We start from the raw sequence: 14,873 nt of genomic DNA on the forward strand, positions 1-14,873 counted from the left end.
TGCAATCCCTCAATCCCCATGCAAATCCACATCCCAAACCCCCAGAGTGTGCCGCCAGGTAGCCTGAGGGCTTTGCCCAGTGCCATTGGAGACTGTGCTGCCCCAGGCAGCTGACTAACCAAGGTGGGAGAGGTCCCCTGGACCAGCATGGCAGCCAGAGGCAGCCACCTGCCCCTGGCTCACTCATTTCTTACAAGACTGATGTATTGACTTACTGTTTTTGAAAAGCAGAGTTACAGAGAGAGAAAGAGACCCTTCCATCCTCTGGGTCACTCCCCCAAGTGGCTGCAACAGCCAGGGCTGTGGCCCAGGCTGAGGTCAGGAGCCTGGAGTTTGATTCTGGTACTCCACTTGCGTGGCGGGAGCCCGAGTACTACAGGGGGCTGTCATTGCTGCTTTCCCAGGTGCACTACTAGGGAGCTGAGTGGAAAGTGGCACACCCAGGACTCGACTCAGCACCCACATGGGATGCTGGTGTCGCAAGCAGCAGCTAAACCAACCGCGGCACAATGGCGACACCTTCATTCATTCAGAAAAATGGAATCCTCCTGAACATGTTGATACTAACCATTCTTTTAAAAAGATTCATTTATTTTTGTTGGAAAGGCAGATTTACAGAGAGAAGGAGATACGCTGACTCACCCTTCAGACGGCCCCAGTCGGATGGAAAACCTCTTTGTCCCTCCTCTCTCTGTAACTTTGCCTTTCAAATAAAAAAAAATGCTAAATCTTTAATAAATAAATAAAAGTGCACATTCTGCCTTGCAAGTCTTGTGCCCAGCCTGTTCCTGTAACAGTGTCTCTCAGAACAAGCTGAACATCCAAATGCTCCAAAAATCCAACGTCCTTTGAGCACTGACACAATGCTGTAAGTGGAAAATTCTGCACCATGAAACTTTTGTCTGTGCACAAAATTCCATCAAACAGTACTGACAACATTACCCTGTCTGCATGTATAAGGAGATATTTGAAATACAAATGAATTCATTCTCTGACTTGGGTCTCATACCCAAAATGTCTGATTGCGTATATGAAAATTTCCAGAGTGAGATCAGAAAACTTCTTGTCCCAAGCGTTTTGGATAAGCAGTTATCAATCCACTCTTGTTGCTGACCTAGTGCCCACGTGTGAAGCCCCATTCGTTACTTGTGAACATTTGCCCATCGACACTTTGCCCCCCACACAAATGGGCTATTTGCTTGTGAAAGTCTGTGAAGATCCAGGCCTGCCTTCCAAGACTGCAGAAGCAAGTGGGGTGACTTCATTCATCCAAGTTCCAAAACCAGGGCGATCTACTACTCTGTGCCGTGTAGCAGTTCTGACTAGGGCCAGCATGGGATCATGGGAAGACAGGTGCCAAGGACACCATGTTGGAGTGCACGTGTTTGACCTTGAGAGTGGGTATTGCCTTAAATCATGCACCTTAGACACCTCACTTGATCCCAGATAATCAGAGAAGGGGAGTGGGCATGGGGAATGGGAGGAGAACATCCCAAGCCACTAGTAATTTTCCATGTCAATTTGGGTGCAGGTGGCAACATGGTACTGAGTTTCAAAAACTTCACTGTCCTAAACACCTCTGATGGGTTCACACTTCTGTATGCAAATTCAAAATAATCCTTCATGAGCAGGTGACATCACAAGGCCTTCCTGCAAGAGGGCAGCCAGCCTGTGCATGTGGCTGCCTGGCTTGTGGACTGCTGGATTGCTGTTTCTATTCTAATGGGCCCAAAGGTAGTGGGCAAAAAGTTCAGAGTCAAGCCTGGTAAATAATTTATTAAATTTGCATTCCAGAAAAAGGTTTTGTTTTTTCCAATGTGGTTTTAAATGGATTCCAAAGGCCATTGCCAAGGAGAAAAACTCTGAATATGGGGACTCTTTGGAGAAAGGCTAGAAAGACCCAATGGCTGCTTTGGGGGCAGTTCTTCGAAGCCCAGGCTTTGTGGTACAGGCTAAGAGGCCAACCCATGGTTTCACAGGCACTGCTGCTGGACCATCCCCCAGGCTGTGTTAGCCACCTGCGAAGAAAGCAGTGGTCTCAACCAGCTCACTGCTGTTTCTCTGTATGCCTCAGTGACCGCCACATGTGACTAGTCCCACCTGCATCTACACGTGCCAGAGGGAAAATGTCCCCCACGGGACCTGCCATGAGCAGCCGGGCTGCAGTTAGGGACAACTGTGAGGCAGCCGTGTCACAGGAGGAAAAGCATGCTTTCTGTTTAGACTAAGAAGACAATGTTAAATGAACAATTCTGGTGGCTCCTGGGTGGATGTTGGGATGAAATTGATTGGGGAGGTGATGTGTAGAGGAGGAGGTGGGAGGGACAGTTGACCAGAGCAAGTTCACTCCCCTCCCCTATTCATGATCCCTGTGCCCTGGGAAGTCAGGAGGTTCAAGTGGCTACGTCAACAGTCCCTGCTGACTTGATTCTGCCTCTGAAGGGATAATGGATCTGCAGAGTCCAGGGACCATCCTGGGTCAATAAAAAGCACTGAAGTCAGAGAGGCTTGGCTCTCTCTACTGCGTGTCCTCCCTGGGGTACAGACCCAGCCCTGATCTGCAGGGTCGGCAAGGAGCACAGTGACCCAGCATGCTTGGCCGAGGGCCCGGGCAACATGGTGAGCAGCCAGCAGAGCCAAGTTCCATCTTTTCCAGTGTTACTTCACTGTCTGAGCTGCCCTGGAATTCCTCTGAAAGCCTATCTCACCAAGGGGTGTTGTCCCCATATCCTGGGCCAGTTCTGCCTGTCCCCTTGGCGGGAATATGTTCTGGGTCTCCCAGTGGATGCTGGACCCAACTCAGTGACTTAACACACTTACCGCACGTTGTGAGTCTGGCACTGGGAGGTGCGAGAGTGAAGCCAGCATGCTTTTGTTTTTTTTTTGTCTTTTCCACATTTTCACAGATATGAGATTCATTCCTTCCATGCACCTTAGCAACCACAATGTACATTTTTTCCATATTAAGAACGTTCACATTATTACTTATGCACCTTAGGGTGTCTCTAGGGCATTTACCAATTGCCCACATCACTAGTCTTGTGCTTACATGGCACTGCCAACCTGGGCCAGTCAGTGTGACTATAGAAATGGCTTCCTGTGGCTAATGGGGACCCCTGTATGTACTGTGGATACGCTGGACCAAGGAATGGTTCATATACTCCCCAAGTGTGATGCAGCAGGACCATAGAGTAGTTCATTGCACTATTCAGCACAGTTCACACTTTCAAAGTGATGAATTGTGGCTGGTGTTGTGGCTTAGCAGGTAACAGTGGCATCCCATACAGGTGCTGGTCTCTCCACTTCCCATCCAGTGCCCTGCTTCTAACTTGGGAAAGCAGTGGAGGACTGCCCAAAGCCTTAGGACTCAGCACTCGCATGGGAGACCCAGGGGGTCTCCTGGCTCCTGGCTTCAGATCAGCTCAGTTCTGATTGTTGTGGTTATTTGGGGAATGAACCAGTGAATGGAAGCTCTTTCTCTTTGTCTCTCATCTCTGCTTCTCCCTCTGAAATCTGCCTTTCAAATAAAATTAAATCTTACAAAAATAAAAAAGGTTAAAGTGACTCATGCGGTGGTTGGACCCTGCGACTCTGTGCTTACCTCCTTCTGGCTTCAATGTTTTCCTTTCTCTGTCTTGCTTGCTCTGTGCGTCTCCCATGGGCATCCTCAGTGCACCTTGCAAGCACCAGGCAGTCTGTAGCTTCCGGACCTTTATATCTGCCCTTACCTGTATCTGTGTTGAGCAAGACAGCTGTATTCCTTCCCACACTGCCTCTTGACCACCTCTGCAAAGTGCTGAAATACCAAGATTGCTCCAGTTCTTCAGTCTTGCCTGCTTTACCTTGTACGCATACTGAGCACCTCCAGCCAGTATTTGCTTGTTTCTGCTCCGTCCCCACCAGCAGCGATCTTTGTCCCTTTGGACCTCTACCGTCTCCTCTGCTCTTAGAAAAAAACCAGTATCTGCCACACAGTCAAACGTGGGAAACGCCTGGGGAATGAGTACATCTGGGGATGAAGGCTTCAGCCTCAGGTACCTCTCTGCAAACGAGATCCATCAGTAACGAACAGCATCGGTGCTGGGGCAGGGAGGTGGGGCAGTGGTGAAGCAGATGAGCAGCCCGAAGAGGGGTGCAGGAGGGCCAGCTGGGCAGGCTTGGCCATGACTGAGAGGTGCTCAGCCCCGTTTGAGCCTGGGAAGTCAGACAATGGAGGTGGAAGGAGACTGGACATGGTGCTGTGTGTGATCATTCTGTCCTCACTTCTTGCTTCTTTGGAAGGCTACTCAGTGTGTATGAGCTGAGGGGTGGCGCGTTTCAAAATCTGTGTGTATGATATGAGTCAAATTGGTTTAGAAAGGACACAGGCATCTACTTTATACACAGGGGAGAGCCTGGTATCCGCGTTCACGGCTCATCTGAGTGGAGAGATTGGAAGTCATTACTCTGCTTGTTGCAGAATGCCATTCGTCATGAGAGGTGTCTCTTCCTTTCAGTTTCCCAGGCTGGATGCGTGAACAGGAGTACACAGAAGGCAGCAGCACGGTGAAAAGACTGAAGGTCTCCATTCCAGGAGGAGCTTTGGTGTAGGGCAAGATCGCTGCTAGGAATGGGTGACATCGGGGAGGGACCCCTCAGGGACACAGCAACATCTTCAGAAGAAAGCAGCGGAGTCCCTCTATCATCTGCCAAGCATCCAGGTGTCAGATTCAAACAGGAATACAGCGAACTTGAGGGAGTCGTCAGCACCACTCGCCAGCCCCCGTTTATTAGATGCTGGCCATGCAACAGGTGCTGGGACAACACTTGTTCATTCAATTGCAAAGGTAAAACCCCACAAGCTGGAGAAGGCACTGTGAAAGAAGGAGGTGGCCAGGGGCTGCAGGAACCTGAATTTGTGTCTTGAATGTTTTTGTTAAATTTGGTTTACCTGTTTTAAAAGGCAGAGTAAAAGGAGAGACAGAGAGAGACAGAGAGCTCATCCACTCACTGATTGACTCCCCAGATAGCTATTATGGTCAGGGCTGAGTGAGGCCGAAGTCAGGAACCTAGAACTCTGTCCAGGTCTCCCACATGGGTGGTAGGGGCTGCCCAAGTACTTGAGTCTTCTTCTACTGCTTTCCCAGGTACATTTGTAAGAAGGTGGATCAGGAGCAGAGCAGGCGACAGCTTAACCCACGGCATCACAATGCTTTCTCCCACTTGCTGGTCATTTAAATATTTTTGTTGATTCCTTTAAATGTTCATTTCAAAATTGATCAATAAATCATACATGTTTATAGCTTGCAATACAACATGTTGCTTTGAAATGTGTATACACTGTGAAATGGCTAGTTTGTGATAATCGGCATGCATTATTTCACATGTTTCAATTTTTGCTTTGAGAATATGCAAAAAGCTACTCAGCAATTTTCTGGAATACAGTATTGTAGCCTGTTATGAACTATAGTCACTTCAATATATTTTTAATTTATTACCTTTGATTCCATTTTTTTTTTATAGCTGCAATTTTAAATCTGTCCACTGGTGTCTTTCAGGCCAGGCCAAAATCAGAAGCCAGGAGTTTCATCCAGATGGTCCATGTGGGCCCAAGCACCTGAACCATCCTCCACTGCTTTCCTAAGCTCCACTGCATTAGCAAGGAGCTGAGTGGGCAGTGGAGCAGCTAGGCTTGAACTGGTGCCCATATGGGATTCCAGCATTACGGGAGCCACTACACCACACCACAGCACTGGTTCATCCTGTTGCCTTTACTCATCCATCTGTCAGTGGCCACTTAGGTGTTCCCCATAGCTGCTGTTCAAGATGCTACAATGAACATGGGAGTATGCAAGTGTCTTTTCTTTTTTGGTTGTTTTAATTAGAAAGTCAGATATAATGAGAGAAGGGGAGACAGAAAGAAAGCTCTTCCAGCCGTTGATTCACTCCCCAAGTGACTGCAACGGCCAGAGCTGCACCAATCTGAAGCCAGGAACCAGGAGCCTCCTCCAGATCTCCCACACGGGTGCAGGGTCCCAAGGCTTTGGGCCATCCTCAGCTGCTTTCCCAGACCAGAAGCAGGGAGTTGGATGGGAAGTGGGGTCCACTTGGATACAAACCAACACCCTCATGGGATCCCAGTGCATGCAAGGTGAGGATTTTAGCTACTAAGCTACCATGCTTGGCCCACCACTATCTTTTCAACATGTTGAGTTCACATCCTTGCCACCTGTATCCAGCAGCAGGCTTGCTAGACCTGGTGCCTAGACTTGATTTCGATCTTCCTGATCCAGTCCCCTTGCAGCTTCCTTCAAGGAGGCTACGGCCAGTTCTCTGGGCAACAGGCACACAGCTGGACACTGAAAGTCCCTTTGAGACCTTTCCCCTTAATCACACAAGCTACTGAAACAGGCCCTGGTCCCTGGAGAGCTTGCTGAGTTTTGCAGCAGTGTGAGGATGTCTAGGTGTGACAATAGAGACTACTGTGTTCCCATGGCAACCTGGCCACAGCCCAGTAGTGATAGAGCTGCAATTCAGCTAGGGGAAGGTCCCAGTCATGCAGGGACTGATGGTAGGCGGGAAGCTGGGCAGGCACAGTTAGCATGTGGCATCTGCAATGGGCACTCTGCTGCATTTGCCCAGAGCAATGAGCCTGGCAGGGCGCATGCCCAAGCAGCCTCCTCCCAGGCAAGTTGGCCAGCAACACCTCCTGATGTGTCTGCCAAGCATAACTGGAAAGAACATTGGTGTGCTTGTCTAAAGCCAAGGTAAGCTCAGAACACATCGGGCCTCTGAGCCTGGTTGCCCAGATGACAACACCCCAGAGCCGTTGGGTAGCCATGTGCATGGACTGTGATGCCCCCACTGCCTCAGCCTGGCTCCCTTGCAGGGAAACTGGGACACAGCAACAGCTCCTATAGCTGCATGCCTAGCAACCTCAAGGAGCCAGAACATGGTCAGGCACTAGATGGGCAAGAGAAAAGTAATTTCCTCTCTCTCCTCTCTCTTTTTTTTTTTTTTTTTTAAGAAGAGTTCTTTTATTCATTGGAAAGGGAGAGTGACAGGCACAGTGGCAGGTGAGTCAGAGAAAATTTACTATCTGGTGGTTCCCTCCCTAAATGGTCACAATGGCAGGGACTGGGCCAGGCTGTAGCCAGGAGCCAGGAATTCCATCCAGATCTCCTACATGCATGGTACCTGGGCCATCCTCTGTTGCTTTTCCAGGAATATTAGCGGGAAGCTGGAAGGGAAACAGAGCAGTTGTGACTCAAACCAGCATTCTGACATGAAATTTTGACCATATAAGCAGTGGCTTAGCCCGCTGAGCCACAATGGCTGGCCCAGGGAAAAAGCTTTCTAAAGCCAGGATTTTAACATCACGCACTGGTGTCTAATCCCTCCCCACACCCACACACAAAGGCAACTGTGTGAGTTGATGAACCTGTCAATGAACTTGGTGCTAGTAATCCTTCCACAGTGCATGCATAAGTCATCACATTGGGTACCTTACAATGTATCACTTATACTTGTCAATGAAACTAGAAAAAAATTTTTAATTAAAAAATAATCACTCCCTGGCAAGTAAATCAGTTTGTCATTGAGAGTATGTCATTCATTGTTCTCTGGCTGCCAAGACTGAGTCTACTGTGCCACCATTCATTTGCCGCACCAGAGCTGCCCAGGCACAGGACTGGACGTGTTTCTGTGGTGCCTGTGAGTGAGGAAGTTTCTGGATGAGGTTGGTGATGGACTCGGTGGACTGAGTAGAGCAGATCACCCTCCCAGACCAGGGGGCTTCCTGCAGTCCACTGAGGCCAAAACTGAGAAAAGGTGCAGGAGAAAAGAATTCCCACACCTCCTCTCTCTCGTGTCACACTGGCACATCCCATCTCATCCCCTCTGCCCTCTGACTAGGATTTGCACCATCAATTCTCCTGCCTCTCTGGCCTCAAGCTAGCACTGGACTGTATCCAGACGCCTGGTACTTCTCCAATATATGGAGGACAGACTTGGGGACTTCTCAACCTCCACAACAGTGTGAACCAAGTCCTGATAACACCACACACACATGCACACACAGAGAGACACACATACACACATGTACTTGTATGTACATACACACATATACACATATATGCATACATACAGATACACACATGCTTTGTAAAAAGTTCATACAAAACAAATTATGAATTTGAAGTGCACACATGGATTTCAAAATTTGTTGCATCAAAATAAGTCTACTCTTAAAAGTAACTATCAATTTTTAAAAATTTATCTGTTACTGGGCCTGGCGGCGTGGCCTAGTGGCTAAAGTCCTCGCCTTGAACGCGCTGGGATCCCATATGGGTGCCGGTTCTAATCCCAGCAGCCCCACTTCCCATCCAGCTCCCTGCTTGTGGCCTGGGAAAGCAGTTGAGGATGGCCCAAAGCTTTGGGACCCTGCACCAGTGTGGGAGAAGTTCCTGATCCGGAAGAAGTTCCTGGATCCTGGCTTCGGACCGGCATAGCATCGGCCGTTGTGCTCACTTGGGGAGTGAATCATTGGACAGATCTTCCTCTCTGTCTCTCCTCCTCTCTGTATATTTGACTTTGTAATAAAAATAAATAAATCTTAAAAAAATTATCTGTTACTTACTTAACTTGAAAAGTTAATACAGATTGTGTCTCTGCTGGTCCACTTTCCAAATGCCTGCCACATCCAGGGCTTGGGCAGGCTAGACACAGGCATCAGGAGTTCAGTCTGTGTCTGTCACATGGATGGCAGAGACCCAGTGATCCGAGCCATCACCCGCTGCCTTGCAGGTGCAACTTAACAGGAAGCATGAACTGGAGTCCGAAATCAGGACTTGAACTAAGCACCATCACAACAGCTACATCAAACACATGTTTTTTACATTTCATTTTTCCAGGAACATTTAGAATCCCTGCTGACATCTTTTCTGTTCCGTTTCACTGGAGAACTCCCCTTATTACATCTGGTTTTCCAGCCAATAAAAGGTGAGAGAAGCATATGCTCAGAGGGGCTTTCTCTCCAGGCCTTCTTTTGGGCCTGAGCACCTGTCCCTTAGCGTTGATAATATTGGCAGTTAAGGATGTCTCAGAATTTTCATCAGTGGAGTAAGTTCCAAGGTACCCTGGGGAATTATAAGCATCCCCATTCCCAAATGGCAGGACACAGGGGTGCCAAAACTTGGTGCAAGACACAGTCAACTCTGGATGCAATTCATGCTCCCAAGCTCCCAGGGTCCTCAGGCCTTGGTGAGGTCACACCTCACTTTATTTTCCCACGTGCTTTCTCCGAGAGCATACCCTGAATAGGTTGTGTGCCTTGCAGCCCTGGTCTCCAGCTCTGCATACAAGAAGACTCGGCTTGGCACTGAGAGGTGGAATTTCCGCATCGCTAGCAGATGGCACCACCCGCCCCAGTTTCCAGGTCTGTAGGCCTGCTGTCCTTGGATTTTCTCTGCCCTCACAACAGACAACACCTCAGAACCAAGGCTTCGTCTTGGCTCTGCCTCCTTGCTCAGATCCCGAGTTTGGCCATCCTGGATCTCTGTGGTCTTCCATTACCCGTTGCAGAGCTCAGGTGTCTTCCTCTTCTTGTCACTAAAGAAAGAAAATCAAATCTTGTCCCTACGGTTCCAAGCACCCAGTGACTCCCCTTCCAGGTAGAATGTAATCTTAGTTAATGGACAAGACCCAACTTGGTCAGGTCCCTGCTAAGCCCATCAGTGCCAGCTCTTTGCCACCCTTCCTTCTCTCATCTCCATCCACCTTGAAACCATTCTGAAAGTGCCTTGAGTGTGCCCGGGAGCTCTGATTCCTGGCCGTGCTCAGTTGGGATGGCTCGTCCTTCCGATTCCTCCCTGGCCATGCTTCAAGGTGGGCTTGGGATGTGATATCCCACCATGAGCTTCCTGGGATCCCCCTGGTACTCCTTCCCAGTTGGTGAGAACAACTGTTCATGTTCTTGGCATCTCTCAGTATGTGAGGTCAGAAATGGGATGTTTGCTCATGGTTATATAATGTGTCATCAGTAATTATGTGTGTGAGCCATGAACAAGCTGACAGCTGATGGTCTGATGAGCTCAGCAGGCACAGCCATCTGGGGCTAACTCATATGGGACAAAGAGCTCTTGTGGTTTGCTGAGTTCCACAATTCTGGAAGGCATTTCTGCTTCAGAGCCAGAAGAGTCCACTCTGACTTGGAGAAGCCGACAGGTTCTCTGGGGAATTTAGATTTTAATAAGACACACTCCAAATCTCTGCTCTTGTTTCTCTGACGTCCTTAAACCAGCAAGTAACATGCAGCTAGTGCTGGTGCTCACTCCACCGGGCTCTCTTCTTGGGCACCTGTGTGCCTTGTCCCTCACCTGCCTCACTTTTGAGGTGATTCAGATGCCTCTTAGTGAGACGTTCCCAAACCAACCTGTTTAAAGATTTTTGTTCATTCATTCATTTGAAAATCAGATTTACAGAGAGAAGAGACACACACAGAAAGAGTGCCATTGAGATCTTCCCTCCGCTGGTTCACTCCCCAAATGACCACAGCAGCTAGAGCTGAGTTGATCTGAAGCCAGGAACTTCTTCCAGGTCTCCCATGTGGGTGCAGGAGCCCAAGGACTTGAGCCATCTCCTGCTGCTTTTTCAGGTCGTAGCAAGAAGTTGGATGGGAACTGGTACAGCCAGGTCTCAAAGTGATGCGCCCACATATGAGATGCTAGCACTACGGGCAGAGATCGGCTTGCTACCAGCACAGCGCCCGCCTCCCACCAAGACCACAGTGTTTGAAATCTCAGCCTGCTCATCCCTCACCATCTAGCACCTAATCATCTTCTCAGTGTTGTCTTTCTCCACAGCAGTTACCATCTCCAACAGAACTTCATAATATCTGTGGAAATCTGGAGGCAAGTTAGATTAGGTTAATTTTGGTGCAAAAAGTTGAAAAATCCATGCAGTTTTTTTTGTAACACCCATTTTCTATTAACTCCTTGCAGATTCCTCATAGGCACGAATGACAACATTTTGTACCAGAATAGACTCTTGTCATTTTGTTTTTCCAAGAACTTTGTGACAACCTACCTTATCTAGTTGTCTTACCTGTCTTGCTTGCTGTCTGTTTCCTGGTAGGATATAAGCTCCAGCAAGATCCCGTACTGCACCCCCATTAGTTCAGCACTCAGCAGCCGCTTGGTAACTCTTTGTTGAATGAGTGTATATAGTGGAAGCAGAGACATTTAACTGAGGATATGCAGGGCCAAAAAGGGTCATGTACATTTTTAGACTAGATTCAGGAAGTAGAGAGCTCAGGGCTTTGAAGCTGTGCTTGGCAGGTAGCCTTAGGATACAAGAGAGAGCTTGCCACAAACAGAGCTACTTAATCCTGGTTAGCTCCCTCTGGCTTTCTCTGTCTCCTTGAAACTCCCAATTTGTGGTGATACTGAGCCAGACAAGTCGTCCGCCAATGCGCAGTGCACTTACTGCGCTGTGCTAGGCACTGAAACCACAGCAACAGTGTGTAAAACCTTGTCTTAGAAAAATACTACCTGGCCAGGGAGATAGCCAGGTAAAGAGATAATTATGACACACTAGGATAAATTTAGCCCTTGACTCATTCAAAAAGGACCGTGACAGTGCAGCTGGGTCACCTCGTAGCTGACTGGGAGCTCTAATGATTCAGCGTTCTGGTGGAAGGCGGCCTCTACTACTGCGCTACGAAGATTTAAAACAGTTCTACAGGGGTTGGTGTCTTGGCAAGGCTTACATGAAGATGTTCAAGTTCGGCTGATCAGTTCTGCCAATGTCATTGACACTGACTGTGATCAAGATTCCAAAAACCCACCACAAAAAGACCAAGTTTGCCAAGGTGCAACATGACATCGCTGCTGGCATGGAGACACAGAAAGGGCCCAGGAAAGGCACCCAAAGCTCTGACTGTGTGCAGCTCAACACAAGCCAGTCTTCCGAGAGGACTAGGAATGGTTGCACGAGGTGTTTGGGGACTGCCACAGTCAGCTAATGGCCAAAGGCTGGCCAGGCTGTTTGGGATATTTTGTCCTTTATTAACCAAAGGCACTCAGCCAGGGCAGGAAGGGCCTAGAGCCATGAAACCTGAAAAGCACTTGGCACCCCAGAATCTACTGCTTCCCAACAGTGCAGTGGATGAACCAAACAAGATCTGCCCCTCTCCAGTCCCCTGGCTTTCCTCAGAACTGGGCACCAGGCTGATTACTGCCAGGTCTGTAAGGCTCTGGACTTAGGGCTCCCGGCTGTGTCATGGCTAGCACTGCCCTCCTTCCTCCTTCAAGGAGGAGAGCATGGCTTCCTTTGCTGGAATCCTTTGAGTGTGTCACGGTTTCCCCCAAGACAATATTGTGCCTCACACTACTGTTCTTCTCCCTCCCTTCTGGTCCCTGGTTTCTTTACCTTGACGTGTTTAAGTTTTGTTTAGTTAAGAGGTAGATAGAGAAGAAAGATCCCCCATCTGGCTTTTGTTTTTGTTTTTTTACTTCCCAAATGCCCTGGATCTCAATGCAGGTCTCCCATTTGGATGACAGACACCCAAGCTCTTGAGGTATCTGCTGTATTGATAGGAAGTCACCCCCAGGATCTCTATTAGCAAGAAACTAACATCAGGATATGGAGTTAGGGATCAAAATCAGCCACTCCCACGTAGAGTGATAACCAATCCAATGTCTTAACCAAATGCTAACTCTAACTCCTGTGTTTTCCTTTTTTCCCCATACGGATTTACTTACGTATTTCAAAGACAGAGTTATACACATACAGAGAGAGAGAAAGAGACACAGAGAGAGAGAGACAGGGAGAGAATCTTCCCACTGGTTCTCTCCCTAAATGGCTGCAATGGTTAGCACTGGGTCAGGCCAAAGCCAGAAGCCTGAAACTCTGTCTGGGTCTCCCGCATTGGAAGCAGGGACTCAAGTACTTGAGCCATCTTCTGTCACTTTTTCAGAAGCATAATAGGGATCCGGGTTGGAAATGGAGCAGCTGGAACTACAACCAGTAATCACATAGCATGCTGATATTACAAGTGCTGGTTTAAACTCTTGCTCCACTACACTGGCCTTACGTGTTCCCTGCTTCTGATGGTAAGGTTTGGTGCCTCCTCAGTCAGGAACACCAGTGGGGTCTTTTGGGCAAACTTAGTCATTTTTGCATGCCTATCGTTTTTGTCCTCCCCTAATTTCTGTTTTCCTTGCTTCTTGATGGCTACTGACCTGGATATCCCACGTCCCCACTTGATCTCAAAATATTATCTTCCCTTCTGCCTCATCTCTACTCCAGCCAGTGTCACTGGCATGTGCAAACACACAAGCACACATAGTTTGTGCACACACACACACACACACACACACACACACACACTCGCCTTGGGTTGTTCTCCCAATCTTCCAAATCCAGTGCGCTTTGATTTATGATACCAGAACTGAACTAAGGCAGGGGGTAAGCATTTTTTGGTGCCATTTTCACCTCATAAGAGAACATTATTGCTATTAAGACTCTTCAGATTGGGGGTAGTGTCGTGGTACAAAAGAAAGAATTCAGACAGAGGCTAGAAGTCTATGGTAGCAAGTTGACCAAATTATTGGATGTGGTTGGTCCTGGCATCTGAAAGCCATTGAATGAGATGATTTCCCTCTGAAGTGAAATTTGCATTTGTGCTTTTCATTATGGTGACTTGGAGCAGTCAAGAAACTGTTCAAATGTTACAGAGACTAAACAGGGAAGCTTCAAGGTTCCTAATTCCTCATTCCAAGGTCAGGATTGCACTGTTCCTCAGAGTCAAGGATGCTGTGTTGCTGTGGATTACTTCCTGTTGATGAGCAGCAGGAGGTCAGGTCCACCAGCCAGGCCTTTGTGAAGGCTGCATTCCTGATTGTAACTGGGTGAAATCCCTGGGGCAGTGGTATGTCCTTGCCTTGTGAACACACTCTTGTCAATGGCCTGCCTCAGCAAACATTTAGGAACAGCTGTGCACATCTGCTTCTCTCCATCACTTGGTGGCAGCGAATCCATAGTGTCAGGCCAGGAGCCAGCACTTGACCAAGTGGCTGGGGGACTATGGGAGAGGCTAAGCTTTGCTTCTTCTGGAAGGTCAGGCCGTCTTCCCCATCTCTGGCCTCATTTTCCTTCTCTCTATTTTTTTTATTCTACATTTATTTGAGATACAGAAAGAGACAAACAGAAAGAGTTCCGATTTGTTGGCTTACGCCCCAAGTGCCTGCAATGGTCAAGTTTTGCATCAGGCTAAAATGAAGAGCTGGGAACTCAGGCCACGCCTCCCACATGGATGGTAGGCACTCAACTACGTAGCGCCATGGTCTGCCATGATCTGCTTCCTGCCAGGGTGCTCTGTACCAGGAAACTAGAATGAGGACTTGAACCTCATCACTCCAACATGGAATGCAGGCATTCCACCCAGCAACTCAGACACTAGACCAAATACCTGCATCAAGAAAAGCTTCAACTTCCATCATCAAATACTTCAGATTAGCATGTGCCTGTTGTCAGTCACAAGTATAATACATGTATGTTATCACATGTATAATACATCAATATATGAGGGTATTTCAGAAGTTGGTGGAAAACTAGAATTAAAAGACAAGTTTATTTGGGTACAAAACTTCAGATATCCATTAATAGCTTTTTCATCATATAGGTTTTATAAAATTTTAAGATGCCCCTATGCTTGAATTTAATTTTTTACACCAAATACATCTTTTAGTTCTATTTCTCATGAGCTTTTTTGAAGTGTCATTTTCATTATGTATGTATATATATATATTCGTAGTGCCTAACATTGACTTGGCAATTTCTAATTTCTTCTGTCAGTGGTCTACACTCCTTTTTCTTATGTCACCTTGACACAA

This window comes from Ochotona curzoniae, unplaced genomic scaffold (genome assembly GCF_017591425.1).
Source record: "Ochotona curzoniae isolate NIBS_2020 unplaced genomic scaffold, NIBS_Ocur_1.0 contig_3332, whole genome shotgun sequence".
In the NCBI taxonomy this organism is placed as follows: domain Eukaryota; kingdom Metazoa; phylum Chordata; class Mammalia; order Lagomorpha; family Ochotonidae; genus Ochotona; species Ochotona curzoniae.